The sequence below is a fragment of the Balaenoptera physalus genome (assembly GCF_965194825.1).
Source record: "Balaenoptera physalus genome assembly, chromosome: 4".
Classification (NCBI taxonomy): domain Eukaryota; kingdom Metazoa; phylum Chordata; class Mammalia; order Artiodactyla; family Balaenopteridae; genus Balaenoptera; species Balaenoptera physalus.
In genome coordinates, this window is record NC_138891.1 from 130,467,605 (window position 1) to 130,490,808 (window position 23,204).

General features: G+C 37.5%; 1 long non-coding RNA gene across 1 annotated transcript in view; it reads left to right on the forward strand.

Annotated features, from left to right (window-relative positions):
• Nucleotides 1–1,960: 1,960 nt before the first annotated feature.
• Nucleotides 1,961–23,204, forward strand: part of LOC309660136 — a 67,188-nt gene continuing 45,944 nt past the window's right edge. Inside the window, exon 1 of the long non-coding RNA XR_014263186.1 lies at nt 1,961–20,440. This is a non-coding gene — a long non-coding RNA (uncharacterized lncRNA). The remainder of the gene's footprint in view (nt 20,441–23,204) is intronic.

Genomic DNA, 23,204 nt, shown 5'->3' on the forward strand with positions numbered 1-23,204 from the left:
TCTCTATATATATGTCTATTGGTTTTGTTTCTCTGCAAACTCTGACTAATACAATCTTATTACCTGGAACTTAGCATTGAAGAAGGAGAGAAGTATAGGGGGTGAAACATGTAGGGTACAAGTAGGATATTCTGCCACAGGAGGGAAACTCAAACCTTCAGGACAGTTGTGAGTCAGCAGTGATGTTGGTGCAGTCTTTTATTTTGGTAGCTGGTCAGAAGTATTGCCAAATCAGCAGGCCAAGTTCTCCATTTATCAAATTGGGTGGCAGTGCCTTCCTCTGTCCCACCAGATGAGAGTTCTTGGAAGATATTAATCATGTTCAAATTCTTTCACTTTTAATGTCTATCCAGAGTATGTTAAATACAAATGCTTTTACAAATGGAAAGCTCTGATGCACATTTGTGTTTATATGAATGTGTTGTCGAAAACCTGGAAATACGATATTTGGTCTCTTTTAATGCCTGAAATGGAAGTCAGGTGATCATTTTTGTATAGCAAGTAATACACGTGCAGATTGTAGGCAGTTTTTTTTTTTCTTACGTCAAGGGAAGCTTGTCAAGAGTGAAAGATGGCAAAAGAAGGTTTTGACAATGGTGCCAAATTATTTTACTCAGTTCCTCGACTGGGCATTTTGAAGCCATTTCACTGGCGAGGGGCCAAAGTCATCCCATTATTAGAGGTTCAGTCCTTGATTTTAGAAGCAGTTATCCAAGCTCTTGTAAATACTGCTAATTAACTTGCATCTCTTCTCAAGCTCTGCACGAGGACCGGTTGTTACGTAGTTCCTGATGGCTGTTGCTCAAGGTCTTTTCTTACCTGCTGTTCTTTCCATCTGTGGGAAGAGCATGGGATGATGGGATTTCAGTTTGGTTTGCTATTATTCTTGGATCCTAACATAAGACCATTAGAATAATCAGTAGTTGGAAAGTTGAATAAACATTTACTTTTAACTTATAACTGGTTACCAAACTTAAAGGAAGATTTACTTAGCATCAGGACCAATTTTGTAATTTGCAAGGCCAAGTGCAAAATGAAAATTTGGGGTCTCTTGTTTCAAAACGTATTAAGAGTCTCAAGATGGTGACAGTAGAGCGCTAAAGTCAGTGCAGGGCCCTTCTGGGCATCTGTGCAGATGGCACATCTGTGATGTTGGCCCTGCTTAGTGCTGTACGTTTAACACTTCGATGTCCTTGAAGTCCTCACTAAACTCTCACCTCATCCCCTCATCCCATGTCCTTGCATCTTCTATTACTTCTGCAATCTTTACTTTTGTATAACAGTATGGGACAGGAGAGTGTCTGATGAGAAAGCATTACTTGGTTTTAACCTAGTTTTTTACCTTTTATTCCTGAATATCAGAGCTCACAGACATTTCCCTGTCTTCTGACCACCCCTAATATGATGCGGTACCTGAGGCAGCTTTATTGTCATGGATACACAAGTGGCAAACATTGTGGGGCTGTTTGTAGGGGATTGATTCCTACCAAATAAACTAGGAATATTCTTCAAAGGACCTTGGCATTTAATATGGAAAAATGGCCTATAAGAATCAAATCACCCACATGTAGTAAAGAGTGATCTAATTACCCAGGGAGAAGGGATGTACCTGGATCATGAAAAATTTATAAGGCAAATTAGAGGCGGGTATTATAATCAAAGTAGCTTCTGATTACCTTATTTCCTGTGATACTGTATTAGGGCTATCCAGAGAAACAGGGCCAATAGCATATATATATATATATATATATATATATATACACATATATATATATACGTATATATATATATATATGGGTGTGTGTGTGTGTGTGTGTATATATATATATACTCATGCAATTATGAAGACAGGTAAGTTCCAAGATCTTCAGGGTGAGTCTGTAAGCTGGAGACTCAGGAGAGTTGATAGTGTACATCCTAGTCTGAGTCTGAAGACCTGAGAACCAGGATGTCCCAATTTTATAACTTTCAGGCAGGAAGAATCTCTTACTTGGGGGCAGGTCAGCCTTTTTGCTCTATTCAGGCCTTCAACTGATTGAGTGAGGCCCACCCAATTAAGGAGGGCAATCTCCTTTACTCAGTCTATCAATTTAAATCTTACTCTCATCCCCAAACACCCCCATAGAAGCACCCAGAATAATGTTTCACCAAATATCAGGGCATCCTGCCACCCAGTCAACTGGACACATAAAATTAACCATCACAAATACTGTGTCATCACAAATTCTATATTCAAATTCCTAGCTTCACACTTATACAGACAGCTAGCTACTGTTCATCATATTTGTTCAATTCTACCACTTGCCATAACTGAAGATTTAATTAGAACAAGGTAAATTAGAAAATTAGAAAAAGGTAAATTCTTATGTCAACAGTTTACTGAGTGCTTGCTTTGTGCTACAAGCTAGGGTTGTGGAAATGACTAAGAACAGCTGATTAATCCAAAAGGCATTGTTAAGAAGCAGCTTTACTTCAATGGGTTTCACCTGTGAACTTCCTTTCTTCATTTTTTATCCCTCTCACCAGGGATGTGATTTTCTTTTCTCTTGTGATTGCACTTTTAGTGTTGGGACCCTACAAATGTCTCACCACTACTATATGGAGTATGGTTGGGTTATGTAGGAAAGAGAGAATGAGGGGTGAGTGGAATCACCTAAAGAGGATTAGAAAGTAGCTATGGTTAGAGGCGTCAGTCTCCATGGGAGAACAAGAGTCGGAAGGAGTAAACAGAGGGAAAAATAAGAAAGAACCTTGGATGGAGCAGGGAGAGTGAGACTGATGAAAGGAAGGTGAGGAAGCCAAGACAGTTGGTCACTTTTAGCTCTACGTTATTGAACAAAATGCTTAGATTACAAGGAGAAAAGAAACCAGCCTAGAGGTGATGAGGTAAGAGAGAAAGAAGAGCTGTCATCATTGAATTCCTTGAGAAAACCTGTTAAGAGGCTTGAGTCCTCAAAAGACAGTGGCATCCATGGGTCAGAAAAAACTTGAACTAAAAGGAAGGTTTAATTGATTAAACATTGATGCCATGTTCTTTCTTACTTTCAGCTTTTGTTCATGCCACTCTCTCTGTCTGGAATGCCTTCTTTGCCATCCCCTGGTTAACTCTTGTTAATGATTAGGTCTCCGTCTCACTGCTGTTTCCTCTCAGACGTCTCCTTGGACCCCTGAAGGCTGGGTTTGGTGCCTTTCCCCTGTGTTCTCATCTTACCCTATTTTAGAATTTATCGTACTGATTGAAATGGCTTCCTGACATGCCTGTCTTCCTGAATGAGCTGAGAGCTCCTTGAGGACAGTAGTTGTATCTTGTTTAAAGTTGTATCTGCAGAATATACCTCAGTGCTTGGCAGCTGGTAGGTATTTAATGGATATTTGATAACTGAAGGAAGGAATGAAAGAATGAATGAGGACCCTAGTCCTGCTCTCTCAGTGTCATTTAAGACACTGGTGTGGAGCATCAGGAAGGGTGAGGTAGAAGTGGTGGTGACACAAAGGAATTGGACACTGTTCCTGGCCTTCAAGAGCCTGCAGCCTGGATAACACCTATGACTCATGGTGTGATACAAGACAAGTGGCATAATACCATACTACAGCGCAAGACAGGAGAGTAGGGGCGCACAATTTACTAAACAAATATACAGGGTGCCCGATTAAAATTGAATTCAAGGTAAACAACAAATAGTATATATACATCTCACGGAATATTTGGGACATACTAATACTAAAAGTTTTTAATTGTTTATTAAAATTAAGATTTGACTGGACTTCCTGTATTCTGTCAACCCTACGAGAAAGGAACATGGCCTACAAGAGATTATTTTTGTTTCTTGTGGTGGGGTGGGGAGTGCAAGGGGGTTATTAGAGAAAGGGAGATAATTCAGGAAAGATTTTCTAGAAAAGATGGGAAGTAAGTTGAGCTGCAAAGGACGCAAGCCAAAATGTGAGGAGATGGAGTTCAGGTAGACGACATCTCAGGGGAAAAGACAGTGGCAGGTTCAGGACTGGCTGGAATCTGGTTTGGCCAGTGTGAGAATGTGGGAGCTGGGTGGTGAGACACCCAGCTAGATGGCTGAGTCGGGCTGGGTGACTCCTCACATGTCAGAGTCTCAGTCCTCTGACCACCCCTGCCCCCTTCACCTAGGCCAAAGTCTGTGAACAGGCAGGATGGAGCCTGGATGAAAGTTTCATCCTTACCCAACTCAGCAAGGTTGGGCATTAGTCTCTCTCTGTAAATAATGAAGAAGAAACACCAGGAGCATTTTGCAAGGATCATGAATTTCTCAATCATTTTCATTTTTTTCAATCACTGGTGTCAAAACACCATTTCTAGTGAAGGCGAGGAAATAATGAATACTAATGATGACTTATCAAAACAAGAGGGATGGTGTGAGAAATACTAACAATACTAACAATGTTAAAGGAACTTGTAATGTTAGGTTCTTCCAATTTTTTAGTATAATATCTATTTAGCATTTTATAGTAAATATGGTAATAGGCTCTATGGCAAATATATAATGAAACAGACAAAAATAGCTTATTTATGATGTAGGAAAGAGGTAGAAATACTTATATAATCTTATTGAGCACTCACTATGCTCCAGGTAACAACATATGTAATTTCCCTTAATCTTGACGATAATACTATAATACTATTGTATATATATATATAAGTATATACAATAATACTATAACAATTATTATGCACATCTTGCTGAGGTTCATAATGTTTATTTGCTCATCTATGATCACTCAACTAGCAATTACTTTGGAATTCATTCTGATTTGACTCCAACTTCTATATTGTTTCCATTATACCACACTTATAGATATAGACCCATGTATAAATAGCAATTACTGAGCACTTATGGCATATACACTGTGTGAGCAGAAAGGAAAGAACATTTCTGTCTTGTAGACTTCAAGGATTATTTTGCAGCGGAAGTGATGCCTGAATAGTGATTGACAAAATTATTTCACCTTCTAATAAGTTTAATAACAGGCAATGCATGAAGAATACTCACAAGTAAAAGAAGTATTAATAATTTTAAAAACAGATATTGCAGTTCATTCTAAAAAGCTCTCTCTAGGTTTCTGTAATCTTTTATTAAGTGCTCCACATTGATGACACACAATTAAATTCTCATACTTTCTCCCTTTTTCTATTAAACACCCACTAATATAATTAGTCATAATCATTAAAAGGTCATTATTTATAATCTTCAGCTACTCATATGATTATAGTTTGTTACCACTTTTGTTAGAAACACTACACCTTCCCATAGAAATATGTTTTAAATGTCTTTACAATTCTATAACCTACAGGAATAGTTATATAGTTGGGTCGAGCAACTTCCTCCCACATAATTATTTCAATTATATAAAATGTTACTTACTTAATTGGAATGGTATTATAGTTGTAAAATATTCAATTCTGTAATTACATAAGATTAAAATAAGTAAAAAGAAAGGTCTGAAGTTTTAGCAACCTATTTCCTAGAGAAAGGCTGAAGAGTTCTATTCTTATATTAAAAAAATACAACTGTAATAATAAAATACGAGTACAAAATGTTTTCAATGCTTTTCTATCTCAAAAGACATTAATTAAATTTTAATTTAAAACATCAAAGAGTAGTAGCCTTGAATAAACTCTTGTGAGATGGGCAAATATTGCTGTCCTCTTTTAACTTACATCTGGCTTCCACATCTTCTCTCCAGGAAGTCCTTTAGACAGATAACTCATTTTGTTTAAACTATTTGTATGTTGCCTTAGAAACTTTACAGGTGTGTGTGTGTATGTGTGTGTGTGTGTGTGTGTGTGTGTGTATAGAAGAAGCTATCCAAAAATGCCCAGAGCACTGCTCTTTACTTAGTAAGCTTAGACAACCATGTTTGACTTACTGATTTTCTAACAATGACTGTTCAGGAACCACAAGAAGATAATTCTGGCCTTGGCTAGACAGTTTGCAAGGGAGGTAACTTGTTTGAATTTCAGATGTGTTCCTCAGAGAGTCATATAAGTTTGAAGCTTATACTTATTAAAGGATAAATTTTCAATGAGGATAAAATCATGACTTTCATTCAATATAAAATGTACATGTATCAAATATTTAACTCAGGAATTAAAGAGAGACCAATAGCTTCTGCAACCAGTGCAAAAGAGAAGCACCCATTTATAGTCAGGTAAAGAATGTGAATTTATAAATAGATGCAAAATTGGTAAAACTGGTCAATATCCACAGGAACACAATTTGCATTTTTATGGACAGGCATTACTTGCACTACAATTAATTTTCTCTAAGTTAACTTCTGTATCTAAAAGGTTGTGAAATAGCCTAGTTAGAGGCAAACAAAGGCCTAGATAACCCAGATGTATGAGTTGGACAGGACACTTAGTAAAGTTCAAAATCTTTCACATTTTTTTCTCATATTTTTTCTTTAAAAGGTGCTTTTGGTGCATCTCACATCTTTGTATTTATAAATAATTCAAGATTCAGAATTAGCTAGTGAATACAATTAATTATTGGGGGGGTCAAAGATTCACATACAAGAATTTGACACTGAAATTCATTTTGGATAATAACATGAAAATTAAGGATTCTTTTGCGGGTCTGGTATCAACTAATTATACTTTCAAATACAAACTGAAATATCATTCTATTTTCTGTACATGGTCCATGAGATACAACACAAGCATTCTGAATGATTTGGATCAGTCATCCACTTACTGCAGGCACTCTGTCACTCTCAGATCCACCTCTATAATAATAACAATGAGTAAGAACAATAAAAGTAAAAACTATGACAGACAAGTCTTACCGATACATGTGCCAGACACTGTGTTTTATCTGTAGTTTTTTACCTATAATTTTTAAAATTTAATTTTTATAACATCACATACAGTGGGTATAATTATACCTGTTTTATGGAACAACAATTCATGCCTTCCTTACTCTGTCTCTCTTTTTAATAAAGAAGAAAAAGTTTTAAGCAAACATATTTCTTTCACTGAATGATCTGAGTTACAGTATTTCAAAACCAGTATGGTTCAATGAAACAAACAGCAATCCTTTTTTGGCTCTGGTTTCTTCAACAACTTGGCTTCTTTCCCCTCAGTTTTAAGCTATGGATAGCATTATATAATTGCTGATGTTTAATCTATGTGCAATACTTTGAGAAATCTCTCAAGGTATAAAAACCTCAATTATTCCTCTTTTTATGAGTGGAGAGACCTAGAAAGGACATGAGTGCTTTACTTTAACAGACAGATTTAAAGTCTGGAACTGTGGACCTCTAGCCATCCAGAGAGAAAACATCTGAAAGAGTAATGCAGTGAAATTACAAAACAAACATCGTTTGGGGAACTGAGATACTATCTAGACTACCCACATTGGAAAGCTAATTTATGTTCACACTTATCCTCTTCTTTGCACTCCTCTCTCTTCTTTTTTCCTCTTGGTCTCTTTTCTCTTTATTGGCTTTGTATGATTCAAGAGTCATTTAGTACCTGACTACACACAAAACACAAATATGCTGAGTTTGCCTTTCTTTTTTGCATACAGTAGGGAATTAATTTTAGTGTATGTTGCATTTATTTAACAGATGACTCTTCTTGTCATCTTAAACTCTATCTTGTTCTGCATTTTAATTTCCCTGCTTTGCATTGTGGCAAAAGGAAAACAAAAAGCAGTCATGATACAAAGGGCACCCTCTAAATAAAGATGGCTTCCCCCAGGCCTGACTGGGCTTTCTCCACCCCACTGATGGAAAATGTTAGAATAAGGAAGTAGCATGAGTCATTACTATTGCCACACCCTCAGGAAAACCCCTGCTCCATCTTCCTCTTGCGCTCTCTCTGGCCAAGGTCCTGGGTCACAGGAGGTAAGTTTTCAGAACATATATTCAGGAGTTTCCTGTAGAACTGTAGCATCAGTTTGCTTACAAACAGAAAGAAGGACAGACATAAAAAATCTTTGGCTGAAGAACAGAAGAATGAGTTTGATCTAAACGTTTATTTATAAACTGGTTGTTTGGAAGTGGGAATGCAGTTTCTGTTTCTTACATATCCTCTAAGATTGTTAGGAGGACTCCTGGGTTAGCCCACCAAGCATATCCTACTGCCAAGTGGCTGAAGTACGTGTAGTATTATTTCTGTGGGGAAGATACATTCAGTGTTCCAGTTTGGTTAACAGGGACAGGTTCAACAAAATAAAAAGGCAACCTATAGAATAGGAGAAAATATTTGCAAACCATATATCTGATAAGGGATTCATATAAAAATATACAAGGAATTCATACAACTCAATAGCAAAAAAAAAAAAAAAAAAAAAAATAGGCAGAGGAACCGAATAGACATTTTTCCAAAGAGTGTCATGAAAAGACGCTCAACATCACTAATCATCAGGGAAATACAACTCAAAACCACCATGAGGTATCACTTCACACAAGTTAGAGTGGCTATTATCAAAAGACACAAGATATTAGCAAGGATGTGGAGAAAAGGGAATCCCTCTGCACTGTTAGGGGGAATGTAAATTGGTGCAGTTACTATGGGAAATAGTATGGAGGTTCCTCAAAAAATTAAAAATAGAACTATCATATGATCCATCTATCCCACTTCTGGGCATATAGCCAAAGGAAATGAAATCAGGATCTTGAAGAGATATATGCACTTCCACGCTCGTTGCAGCATTATTCATAATAGCCAAGATATGGAAACAAGTATTTGTCTACAGATAAATGAATAAAGAAGCTGTAATATATAGTATTATTTATCCAGAGAAGGGAGGAAATCTTGCCATTTGTGACCACATGGATGGACCTTGAAATATGTGTGATCTCACTTATATGTGGAATCTAAAAATAAAAAATCAAACTCATAGAAACAGAGAGTAGAATGGTTGTCAGGGGCAGAGGGTGGGGAATGGGGAGATTTTGGTCAAAGGGTACAAACTTTCAGTTATAAAATAAATAAGTTTTGGGGAATCTAATGTACAATACGGTGATTATAGTTAACAGTATCATATTATATGCTTGTAAGTTGCTAAGAGAGTCTATCTAAGTGTTCTCATCACCAAAAAGAAATGAAAATTATATGAGGTGATGGAGGTGTTAACTAAGCCTACTGTGGTGATCATTTCACAGTACATAGTTGTATCAAATCATGACACTGTACACCCTGAATTTAAACAGTCCTATATATTAATTATATCTCAATAAACCTGGAAAAAATAAGGTGTACAATTCAGTGATTTTCAGTATATTCACAGAGTCGTGCAACTATCACCACTATTCAATTTCAAAATGTTTTTACTACCCCCAAAAGAAACCTTGTACTCATTAGCTGTCACTCCCCTTTTTTCAACCCTTGGCAACCACTAATCTACTTCCTGTTTCCATGGATTTGCTCATTCTGGACATTTCATATAAAAGGAATCATATAATATGTGGCCTTTTGAATCTGTTTTTTTCACTTAGAAAAATATTGTTTCATCCATGTTGTCACATGTATCAGTACTTCATGCTGAATAATATTCCATTACATGGATATACCACATTTTATCTATTCAACAGTTGATGGACATTTGAGTTGTTTCCACTTTTAGCTATTATGAAAATGCTGTTATGGATATTAATTTATAAATTTTGGGGGGAACCTATGTTTTCGGTTCTCTTGGGTAGGAGTAGGAATTGCTATATACCTAGGAATTGCTGGGTCAACTTTATGTTTAACTTTTTGAGGAACTACCAAACTGCTTTCCAATGTGGCTGCATCATTTTACATTCCCTCCAGCAATGTCTGACAGTTTCAACTTTTCCACATCCTTCTCAATAGTTCTTACTGGTCTTTTTGATTACAGCCATCTAGTGGGTATGAAGTGGTACCGAATTGTGATTTTGATTTGCATTTTCCTAATGACTAATAGTGAGTATCTTTTCATGAGTATTATTTACAAGGAGGAAATTCTTCCTCCTTTTTTCTTTGGGTTCTTTTTATTGTTGAGTTGTAAGAGTTTTGTTTTGCTTTTATTCTAGATATAAGCCCTTTATCAGATATATAATATGATTTACAAATATTTTCTGTAATTCTGTGGGCTGTCTTTTCACTTCCTTTACTGTAAAGTAAAACCACAAAAAGGTTTTACTTTTTATGAAATTTATGAAATCTATTTTTTCTTTTGTTGCTTGTGCTTTTAGTGTCATATCTAAAAAACCATTGCCTAACCCAATGTCATGGTCAAGTTTATGTTAATTTTTATATATGGTGTTTAGGTAGGGGTTCAATTTTATTCTTTTGCATCCAGTTGTTTCAGCATCATTTGTTGAAAGGATTATTGTTTATCAATTGAATTGTCTTGCTGAAAACCAATTGACCATCAATGTAAGTGTTTATTTCTGAACTCAGTTTTGTTCCATTAATCTATATGTCTACCCTTACATGAGCACCACATTGTCTAAATTACTGTAATGTTGTAGTAAGTTTTGAAACTGGGAAGTCTAAATCTTACAACTTTCTTCATCTTTTTCAAGATTGCTTTGTGTATTTCAGTTTCCATGAATTTCCATGTAAATTTTAGAATCAGCTTGTCAATTTCTGCAAAAAAGAGAAGATGGGATTTTGATAGGGATTGAGTTGAATTTATAGATCAATTAGTGGAATATTGCCATCCTAAGGATAGAGTCTTCTGATCCATGAATATGGGATATCTTTGCATTTATTTAGATATTAATTTCTTTCAATGATGTTTTACAGATTTTCAGTACAAGTTTTATGCTTTAAAAAAACTTATTCCTAAATACTTTATATTTTATACTCTTTTAAATGGAATTGTCTTCTTAATTGTATTTTTGAATTATTATACTTTCGTTTAATTCTTTAGACATGGTTTCCTTTAGTTCACTAGATGAACTAAAAATTCATCTTAAAGTCTTTGGTTAGTAAATCCAAATCTGGACTTTGTCAGGGAGAATTGACTGATTATTTATTTATTTTTTTGGATGGGCTATGCATTTGTATTTCTTTGTGTATCTCATTTTTTTTGTTGTTGAAAACTGGACATTTAAAATAATGTATTGCTGTGACTCTGACAATCAGACACTGTCTTGTCCCCAGGATTTGTTGCTGTTGCTGTTTTTGTTTTTGTTATTATTGTTGCTGTTTGTTTATTCATTTGTTTGTGACTTTCCTGGACTAATTCTATTAAGTCTGTGTTCTTTGTCATGTGTGGCCATTGAAGTCTCAGCTAATGATTAGAAGAGATTCTCATAAATGCTTTGAACCAGTAACTCTCCCAGCTTTTGTTGATTGGCTATATGTGTGTTGGGGTATATCTTCAATGATCCTGCAGGCAGTTTACAACTCTACCTTAGCCTTTACTTTCTGTTTGTGCAGAGCATCAAGGCAAGCTAACAATGAGAGTTTAGAACTTTCTTTGGTCTTTCCTGTGCAAACACATAGCCCTATGATGGTCTTCTAGATTCCTAAGAATATGCATGAGCTTTTAAAAGTCCTGCATGGACCTCTCATTCCCCAGTTGTTCTTTTTAAGTGTTTTGGTTAACTCTGCCCAGTAACATCATCCCAGGCAGCTGCAATATTAAACAATTGTCACTGATTTTTTTTTTCCAGCAAATTCCCTAGAGATGGGGCTGTTGGCACAGAGCATGTTCTGAGTCAGGTCAAATAAAGATAAGCCCTGAGAATGGGGATTTTCAGTGAGCTGCAGCACTGGTCAAATCTTAACAACTACAGGGCTTTTGGGAAGTTCTAAATCCATTCTACCCTCTCCAGTGGTTACTAGACTGCTAGTTTGCACAACTACCATAGTTGTGATGTCTTTTGTTTTCAAGGCTACCATGGAGATGGGGAGAGGAAGATGGGATTAGGTGAAGTTAAAATGCCACAAAGCAGCTAGCTGTTCTTACCAAAATTCAACGATTTTTCTTGATAAACACTCCTTGGAACTTTGCAATCCTTTAGTTAATTTCCAGACTTCCGGAAAAAGTTGATTTGGACAATTTTTGCCACTGCCTTTATTGCTTTTATGAAGGAGCTGATTTTTGAAGATCCTTAATCTGTCATGCAAGAAGACTCCCCCTTTTTAGGATGTTAAAAGATAATTTTTTTAAAAAAAGTAAAATTGTGATACACAAATCATACAAACATGAAATGAGCACATGTCAGTGATTTTACTTAACTCATTACTTAATGTGAGACCCAGTAAGGTGTTACAAAATCAAGAGAGAATTAAAAGAAACACACACACACACACACACACACATACACATACACACAGGCAACTGAGAATGCTGAAATAGTTTTACAAATAGAGGCATATCTGGTTAATAACACAATGATCAATTTTATTTCACAAGGCCCAGTTCACTTGCATTTTTACAGACAAGAATCATTTGCATTATTATCAGTTTTCTACAACTTTTAGAGTCATAAAATAGCTGAAAGACATTAAAAGGCAGACAGACTAGAAAGGTAGATGAACAGGACACCCAGTAATTTTTTGTCCACATCAAAGTCTTTCACAATTTTTCCTGATACAGGAATGGAGAGGAGGAGAGTGTAGAGAGGAGCTGTATGACATTCTGAGAAACTGGACATGACTGAAGCAGCGGAGATCTGGGTATACTGCAGGGATGGCACACATGACTTGTGGTCAAGGGGATGGTTTCTGGCCCCAGCTTGGGTGCTAAGTTCTTCTGTGTTCCTCAGACTCTGCATCTGAAAGGTAAAGGGGATGGCCCAGGTGATCACTAAGGCTCCTTCCATTCCAGCAGTCTTCTTCAAAGTGTGGGTCTTGGACCAGCAGAGCAGCGTCACCTGAGATCTTGTTATAAATTCAAATTCTCAGGCCCTATCCCAGTCCTGCTGAATCAGAAACTCTAGGGTGGGCTGCAGTAATCTGTGTTTAACAAGTTTTCCAGGTGATTCTGATGCAGTTAAATGTTGAGAATCATCACATTCTAGTTCCATATGAGATGAGACTTTGATATCAGGGAGCCTCATTAGCTATCATGAGAGTATATTTGCTACTTCCTCCTGAAGTTTGAAAGCATAAAATTCTACATACGCATAAAAGATAAAGCCAGTTTGGTTGAAGCTCTTTTCATTTTTTATGTTAAAAGGAAGAAGTTCATTATTCGCTTACTCAGAATTCACTGAAGGAAGTGGCCCATCAGCACCCTGTGTCCACTTGTTGTAGGCAAACCCTCAATCTACCATTTATTTCAACATGACCAGTCCAAGTAAACATCAGAGAAGTATTTCTTGAAGCTTTGGGTTTCACATATTTTATATAGTTAGAAGCTTCTCACCCAGTCATCATAGTGGGCAGGGGTGAGATCAGACTTCCCAAATCTCGTGCTGCAAAGCATTTGCTCTTAGTCTTCACTTGCAAAGGCAATGATTACAAGGCACTATGCAGCACAATTGGAAAACTTCTGTTTAAACCATATCCCTGGGTTGGGCACTTCACGTCTTACTTTTCATGAGTCGGTCCATTTCTGTTTGGTACACAGAAGACTGGTCTGTTCTGTTTGCTACTATCATTTCTTAACAGGTTATAGCTATGTTGTACCGTATGAAATGGTAACATCCTAATTCTGTAACATGTCTTCTGTACATTCTCAGCATCATGCTCTTTCCAGCGTTTTCTACAGAAGTCGCTCTCTGCTCAACCTCATCTGATTGATTGCAAAGATTGTCCTGACTGGCCCGAAGGTGATCATTATTTCTAACCTGATGCTTTGGTCATCTTTGAAAACTCTCTTATCAGCGACTTTCACGTAAGTATAGGTCACCACTTGCACTGAGCAAAGTAGCATCTATGAACTTAAGAACCAATGAGACCTCCGAACTTGTATTCAAAACCTCATTATTCACAGCATAGGGAAGCTACTCCAGGAAGTATTAATAGCTTTACTATGAAGAAAGCATTATGTGTGATCAATTCTCTTTCTTGAAGATTCATAGTGTACATTTGTGTTAAAGGCTGTGAAAGGCTTGTAGTAAAGGAACTTATCTAACTGTGTTTAACTCAACATTTTTCAAGCTTCTTTGAGTGTGGAGCATTTTTATTGCCAGCATAGCTAATCACATTCAGTTTGGGAAAGGCAATGTAGAAGATTTGAGGTGACGTATAAGAGCAGATACTCACAGAATCCTGTTTCATTCATTTAGAATCAAATGAAGTAAAACATATGAAAGCCGATCTTAGACAACAAAGCATCAATATAAATGTGAGTTATTTAGTGATTGTGGTAGTTGAATCTATCACAGTTTTGTTACTCAAAATGTGGTCTATGGAAGCAAAGCATTGGATTACCTGGGAGTCTGTTAGAAATGCAGAATCTCAGGCTCTAATCCAGACTTATTTTATTAAAAGCTACATTTTGGAAAGATGTGATTCCTGTGCACTCTAAAGTCTGAAATCACTGATGACAGCATTTTGCATTATTACTCTTCCTGACAGAAGTTAGCTCATTCCTGTCACCTCCTTCTCTCCCTGCCTACTCCATCTAGAATTCATTGCAATGCTTCCCTTCCTGGAAATTCAAAACCTTGACCGTTCATTTCAATCCAAACCTTTGATACTCTTTCCTTCCTCTGGATTCTAATATCATTGGTGGTTTATTTTATATAAACCCATGCTGGGTCTGGAATAACACTAAGAGAACTGCAGTAAACTTTAGAAATTAATAAACATTTTGCAAATTGTTGAATATTGTCCGTTAGTTTTCCAAACTCAGTCTCTCTGTCTTTCTTTAACTGTAAGAAATGCGGGTCGGGGGGTGTATGAATGATCCCTTTCCATTTAAAAAAGGTTCCTAAGAGTTAAAAAAAAATTCTGCATATGTGAAAAATAACATTCTTCATCAGAATAATTTATTTTCAGAAGTCTGGCGCCAGAACTGTGCAGTGGTAGCCGCAGTAAACATCACACAAGTACGTATGTAGAATTCTTTATCCAGGTTGTTTCCCTGTGGGCTTCAGTGATCCCGGAGAACATGGAGGTGTTACTCTGTGTTGGCGGCCATATTGCTTATAAAGAAGCTATGTCTTTTCAGTCTCCCTATAATCTGCTGACAGTTTAAAAAAAATCATAATGAGACTTTATAGATTAAACACAGATTTTCCCACTCTAGACAGATTAAACAACATATTCTGGCTAAATATTAGATAAAATTTCTGAGATTTGAACATGTCTTCTCGAGACAATGAATGTTGTTTTTGATGACCCAACCTTCCAAGTCTTTCCAGAGGAAGTAATTAGAGAAAAATTTAGACTCTGACAAAGATTTCTTCAGCTTGTTCTTTGGTGGAGAAGAAGAGCTGTATAATGAACTTTAAAATAGTCAAAACTCATAATTTTTCTTGTTCCAAGCAAATAAAGTCTCTAGTTTTATCAGACTCTAAGATGACAGAATTCCAAAAATGTTCCTGAAAGTTCTCTTTTCTGTAATATTCGCATGAATATCTATCCACATCAGCAAATAATGTAGGCTTAATACATTAAAATATGTATCATGCAAAAGGGAATTGAAAATTACAAATATGGGAAAAGAATGTAATACAAAGAAGTGCATTGTACGCTTAGTAGAGAAGCCATGAAAACGTCTGAGAAAAAGCTGAATGCATGAGGTTATTAATTCAACATTTTAAATCTCCCAGTGCTGAATTTTTATGGTTTGTAAGCAATCGGAAAGGCATTCAGGCTTCTAGGAAAAAGTTTTGCAACTTTGGATTTCTACATGTCTTTTGGCCTTAGTAAGGCTGTTTAAAAATAGAGTTATCAAGGGAACTTGGCCTGTCTCTAAAATAAGAAATAATATTCTGTTCTTACAAGCTTCTGATATCATGTACCTTCATACTTTATAAAAGCTCAATTCACTGAAGATTAAAATATTAAGAATCTAGTCAGGCAGAGGAGAAAGGAGTGTTTTCTCAGTGTCAAAAATGATTGGCTCTGAAACTCTAAAATAGCATTGTCCAATAGAACCTTCTGTAATGATGAAAATGTTCCATATCTACACAGTCCAATGTGGTAGCCACTAGCCACATGTGGCTTGTGAACACTTGAAACATGATTTGTTCGACCGAAAAATTATTTAAATTTTAAAAATTTATTTCTTTAAATTGAAATATAATTGACATGTAACGCTGTGTTAGGTTTAGGTGTATAACATAATGATGTGAGATATATATATATATATATATATAAATGATTACCACAATAAATCAACTTAGCATCCATCACTGCATAGTTACAAATTTTTTTTTTTACAATAGGAACTTCAAGATCTACTCTCTTAGTAACTTTGAGATATGCACAATACAGTATTGTTAACTATAGTCACCATGCCATACCTTACATCCCCAGGACTTATTTATCTTAAAACTAAAAGTTTGTACCTTTCGACCACCTTCACCCATTTTGCCCACCCCTCCCACATGCTGCCTCTGGTAGCTGCAAGTCTGTTCTCTGTATGTATGAGTTTTTTTTTTTTTTTAAGATTCCACATATAAAATTTTTTTTAAGATTCTACAGTCATATAGTATTTGCCTCCCTCTGTCTTATTTCACTTAGCGTAATGCCCTCAAGGTCCATCCGTGTTGTGGTAAATGGCAGGATTTCCTCCTTTTTTATTGCTGAATAATATTTTATTGTGTATATTATATCTCTATGTATATACATCTATCTATCTATCTATCTATCTCACATCTTCCTTTCCCATTTATTTACTGATCCATGTCTTGGTTATTACGAACAACACTGCAATTGAACACAAGGGTGCAGATATCTTTTGAGACTGTTATTTCATTTCCTTTGGATAAATACCCAGAAGTGGAATTGCTAGATCATATGGTAGTTGAATTTTATTTAATTTTTTAAACTTTAGTTAATTCAAATTTAAATAGCTACATGTAATATGTTGAACAATGCAGCCCTAGGAATATTTTCTTTCCTTTGTTAAACTAAAATTTACAGCAACATTTTTATTTTTTAATGCTATTCTCTAGTTGATGTATTGATATGTAGGAAAGAAGCCCTTTTGTACCTCAGATGAGAACAAATTTCATAATATTTGTAGAACCATTGTTTAGAGTTATATTCTTGGAATAGTAACGTAAGTGGTCCATTAGATGATGCTATACAAATGATAGAAGTGCTTGACATAAAGTCCAAGACACCCTCATACCGGTAGTCCCCTGGGAAGGCTTTACTGGTGTCCAGAAAAAGGACGGAGGAAAATCTGAGTTCATTGAAAATCACATGAGCCTGGTGCTGGGAAATCACTGCTGCTACCATAACTCTTCCATCTTCTGCTTCTCTTTATACTACTTTTGAACGACTTTACCAAGACCTTTGGTATATTTTATCCTTTTCTGGCTGGCATTTAAAATTTGAAATTAGACTAATTAAGAGACTCCATTTTCAGATGTGTACACTGCTTACTGGCCACCCAGTAAAGACCTCAGAAAATGAACTAGCAGCAGTGGTTGGCTCCCTGAGAGTTCTTTCCTTGCTTTAAATGGAATGCTAATGGTGTTTAAACATCATCTTCCTTGGGCCTTTCCTTCCGGATTGGTTTATATACAACATAAGGGGACCAGCCCCATTGCTTGATAATTGTGCTTTGGATATAGAACCCGTTTTGAATGGGCTGGACTTTTCAGGAGGCAAAGTAGAAAATAATCTTCTTTCAACACCCCCTCTCCCTCCCCCTCCCCCCCCCCCCCTTTAGCTCAGGTCTGTTGGGTCTGGAGGTCTGCACGTGGGGCAGGGCTATGTGGTCTGTTTCTTTACTCCCTCCACCTTATCTTTCGCTGACTACCGGCTGCTTCTCATGCCTCCAGGGTAGGATGCAGGAGGGTGGGGAGTGCCAGAGGATAGGCAAAGCTTAGCTTGCTGGCACTCTTGCAGTTTGGTGTCTTGGGCCCTCTGGGGACAGAGGCCCAAATGCACACTAAACACTTTCTCTCCTGCAGTGGTTTGTGAGACTGCCCAAAGGGCCCTCGCGCGCTGCCTCGTTCTCTGGCTTTGAGTTCAAGACCTTCCGGTTACGAAGTAAACCCCGTGTCTGGATGACTGCTTATGAGCTGTGCTTAGCTACCTCCTCTGATGGAGCTCCTCCCACAGCCTCTTCTACAAAGGTTTCTTCGCTCTGTTAAGCAGTCTCCCTTCATAGGGTCCACTCAAGACTTCTCAAGATGGTTACCTTCCAGAATGACCATTTAACCCATAGAACACTCCTCACCTGGCTCCAGATGGAGTCTGAAGGTGTGGGCCCTCTCTTCACTTTGCTTAGGAGGGAGCCCTAGCCCAGCCTCTCATTAGATGTTGACAGGTGAGAGTCAGGCACCTGTATCCCTCCCCACAAATCCAGGAAACTCTAGTTCATTTTTCCCTGAGAAACTCCACTCAGGACCCATGCCATTGCGGGGTCCAGGAGTTTCTCCAACTTAGTTGGCATCAGCTGTCGGGGGGTGGGGTTCAGTGGGGAGAGAGTAGTGGTGGTGAGATGTCATAATCCCTCCTGCAAGACACCCCTGTCTCTATAACTGGTTCTTTTGTGTGCTATGGACTAAATGTGTCTTCCCCAAATTCATCTTGTTGAAGCCCTAATCCTCATTGTGATGGTATTAGGAGGTGGGGCCCTTGGAAGGTGATTAAGTCATTAAGGTGGGGTCCTTTGATGGGATTAATGCCTGAATAAGAAGAGACACAAATGAGTTTGGTTCCTGTCTCTTTGTCTACCACATAACTAGGAGGAGAGCTGTCACCAGGAACTGAATTGCCTGGCACCTTAATCTAGGACTTCCAAGCCTCCAGAACTGTGAGAAATAAATATGTGCTATTTAAGCCACCCAGTCTACAGTATTTTTGTTATAGCAGCCAGAACTGACTAAGACAGCTTGAGAAAGAGAGAAAAACACTCTTCCCACTCTCCCATGGGGAGGTAGGACAAACATGCAAAGACATCCTTATTAATCTCCTTACACCTCCTGTAGAGAAGCTGGAAGAATGTGGGGTAGATGAGTTTTGAGTCACTTCTCGGTGACTCATGCACAGATAATTTAACACTTCTCTCTAGGACTTGAGAAATGACACACTGTGATAACCCTCACGAAATGGAGAGAATTAAAGGGCATTTGGTGGAAGCAATCCCAAAATGATGGGGTACATGATTTATAAAGAGCAAGAACTATAAATGCATAAAAAAACTTTTCCTAACCCTTAGCGTATGATGTTCAAAATGGAAAAATACTAATATTCATCTCTTGTTAACCCTGAATCACCTCCAAATAGTCCATGTTGTACACTAATATGTGGAAATACCTTCACTAGGCTTAGGATATATTTACCCGCCTTCCTTCCCTCTGTAACCTCTACCCCTGCCAAACACAGAGACACAGAAGCACGAACACACAGACACGTATTCACAGACACTCCATATGGAAAAACAAGCCCTCAGTCTTTATGCTTCCTATTTGTTCTCTGGTCCTTTTTCTATAATGTATAATCCATTTACATCTTCCAATGCAGTATCTCAAGCTACAGATCTTTCTAGCCTCCTAAACCCTGGCAGGATTTGTGTGTCTTTTGTCTTAGGTTTTCCTTTTCATTTGCTAATCAGAAAAAAAAAAAAATTCCCGCTAGTGTTTTTGGTGAAAGAAAAGACATTTGTGTGTGATACCTCTTGGGTACCAAATGTACACACCTGAACAGTAAACGGCCTTTGGAAATTTACTGTGTTAATCCACAGGAGTGCCTCTAATGACCAGAATTTAAGGCACTACGGTGGCTGGTGGAAGAGATACTTTTGGTGCTTAGGACCTGCTTTGTTCTCTCCAATTCATACCATGTAGACAAGTTTACAAAGAATTTCTTCTAGAGGTTTTGTGCCACCTATTGAATTGGTTTTGGGGGCTTGGGCAAAAATGAGGTAGAAAAAGTTTTATTTCGTACTCTGTTACAATAGTGGATGTTGTCCAGACTTTTGCACATTAAAAAAATATGCTGTTTATACTTTTTGCAAGTAGAATTATTTATCAATAAGTTCTAAGTGGCTTTTAAAAATAAAACTAGAGTTTTGTGGAGAAAAGAGCTTCTTTTTACACAAGTTTAATATTAAAGCTTTTCATTCTTTCTTTCCTCTTCATTAGTCTTTAAGTAGTCATTATGATGTCAGCTATGCAAACTATGAAATGTACAAGACCCCTCCCACCCACTTCCAGCCTGAGGTATCTATTATCTCAGTAAAGATTGTTACAGCAGAAATGCAAAGAGACAAATTTTGGCTTTTGATGGTCACAATAGGCTCTTGTGCCATCTGTTTCCTTTTAGCCCTTTCACTGGCTAACTTCTACTCATCCTTTGTCATTTGGCTGAGGTCTGATGTCTCCAGAGTTCCTTCTCTAGTTTCTGGTAAGTTCTCCTCCTTTTTTGCCTTCATAATATCAGCACATATTTCTATCTCAGTACTTAGCACACAATTTGAAATAACTCATGTTTCTCAGCCTTTAGAGTTTTCCTGGCTGGAACCTTCTCTTTTTCATCCTTGTACCCCTCTCCCTGCAGTGTCTATTTATTTCACTGCCTATTACAGAATAGGTGCTCAATAAATGTTTATTGGGGAGAGGAAAATAGGTAGGATCGGGATGTATTCCTAATCACATATTGCAATCAACAAATCTACGACTCACCAGGAGCTGGTAAACTCTTTGGTAAAGGGCCAGGTAGTAAACATTTCATGCTTTGCAAGCCATCCAGTCTCTTTCACAACTACTGGACTCTGCGATTGTAACAGGAAAGTAGTTACAGACAATACATAAATGATTGGACATGGTTGTGTTCCAATGTAACTTTATTTACAAAAACAGGTGGCACACAGATTTGGCCTTAGGGATCTCAAGTTTGCCAGCTCCTGCGCTAAACTAAGAGTGGTTTACTGACTTGACTTAATTCCACACCAAGAGTTTATTTGTATATGGCTGTTCTTCCCCAGAACTCAAAGTATGTTTACAGATTTAAATGATAGTATATTCTGGTGGAATATTAATTTTCTCAATAGTTTGCTAGTGGTCTAGCAGATTTGATGTTCAATCAAAGATGTGTAATTTACAACCAAGACGTAGCTTCCCCTCGAAGAGAGAGCAGTTTAAGTCCCACTAACTCTAATGTGCTTGTGAGTAGGAGGATACAATGAATATCAGCTGTTCAAAAAAACAGTACATTCTTAAGAACAATTTGTTCCCCTAGGGTCTCCCAGGTCATCAAGAGATTGGACTCTTTAATGGACAAGAATTATGTACTTAATAAAATTTTAACACTGGCTCTGTTTATCAAAGGAAATTCTCATTATTCACAGATTTATATTTCTCTGAGTCCTCCTGTTCTCCCACCATTTCCTGACATTAATGACATCTTTTGTTAGGTTGGCCTCCTCTCAGGGCTCCATTTGGTCCAAGCTGGATCTTTGCTTACGTGTCTCTTCCCACCAGGTCAAGATGCAAAGGTGACAGGAGGACAGACTCCCAAGATCTCTCAGGTCCCATCCAGTCCTCAGACTTATAAGCTTCTTTCTCCTTTCCAAATGCCTCTTTTCCATCCCAGCCCAGCTCTGGTCTTGGCACATTTCCTAAGTTTAAATTAGCGGTTCCTTTTCTGATCTCCAATTTCCTCTGTAGGCTGCAACACAAATGAAGAGGTTATTTTGAATATTAACCTGATATCTGTGTATTTCCCTTTCCCTCTGTCTTACCTTCACTTCAACCCAGGGGCACTCCCAGACTCTAATCAAACACCCACGCAAGCAGTTTCAGATGCTTGCTTGTAAACACCATATAAGTCTGGGACTGAGACCCTGAGGAGAACATGGCAAAAGGGCGATTGGTACATGAGAGGAAGGTCTGGAGGCCGCAGAATCATCAGAGTGGAACTAGGGAGTAGAAGGAAGGACCAGGACGTGCAGGGTGTCAATGCCACACTCTTCTTGAGATCAACTCGCCCTCAGTAATCTGTTGTCCCTGGACAACCCACCAGCCAAAAGTTCTGGATTTGTCCGCTGAACAGAGGTGGAGTACTTTCAGGGGAGGGGAATTTTTTTTTCTGTGCTACTCTCCTGGGTTTTCTGGCTGGAGCTCTGTAAATTGGACAAACAAAAGACAGATTAACAAGAGAACAGCAAACAGATTTATTTGCATGTGTTTCACACTTAACACATGGGAGTACTCAGAGATGAGTAACTCAAAAGGTTGGCAGAATTTGGGCTTATATAGCACCTTAGCAAAGGAACATTAACTACATTTTTAGAAACATGACAAGACAAAGGAGAAGAACTTTGAGCTTCTAGGACAGTAAACTGTAGGAAGGCAAATATATGGGGAACTAATGGTAGATAAAGGCTAATTAGGAAAGTTTGTTATGTGGATCCCCCTGGTGCCTTCTCCAGGCTGATAAGAACCTAACTTATCTCTGGTGATTAACTTTTGTCCTTCCTGGTAGAGAAGGGAGAGGGGATACCTTTGTAAATTTATGTCCTGCTTTTAGGCAAATAGGAGGATTACAGAGAACTTTTCTTATATCTGCTTCTTCTCAACTGCCTTCAGCTCAAAATAATCCTTATGCCAGAAGTGGCATATTTTGGGGTGGCGTATTCTGCCACCCTACAGTCACCTTGTCAGAGCAGGAAGAGTGAAAGAAAAACATGGTGTTCTGGCCTAGATTCACAACTGACCACAACAGTTGTGAATTTCTCTGTGAGCTGGAACTACTGTGGACCCACTACCATGATAACACACACTTATTTTTAATTACTTTTCTGTTAATAAATTTCTTCATCTCAAAATGGGTAGAATAAGACCAACCTTGCAGAGTTATTGTGGGGATAACATAAGAGAATGTGTGTAATGCTTGTAAAATGTTTATGGTTTACCAAAATAAAGAATTATAACCATATGATCCAGCAATCCCACTCCTGGGTATATATCCAGAAAATACAAAAACTCTAATTTGAAAATGTATATGCACCCCAATGTTCAGAGCAACATTATTTGCAATAGCCAAGACATGGAAGCAACCTAAATGTCCATCAACAGATGAATGGGTAAAGAAAATGTAGTATATATATATATACAATGGATTATTACTCAACCATAAAAAGAATGAAATAATGCCACTTACAACAACC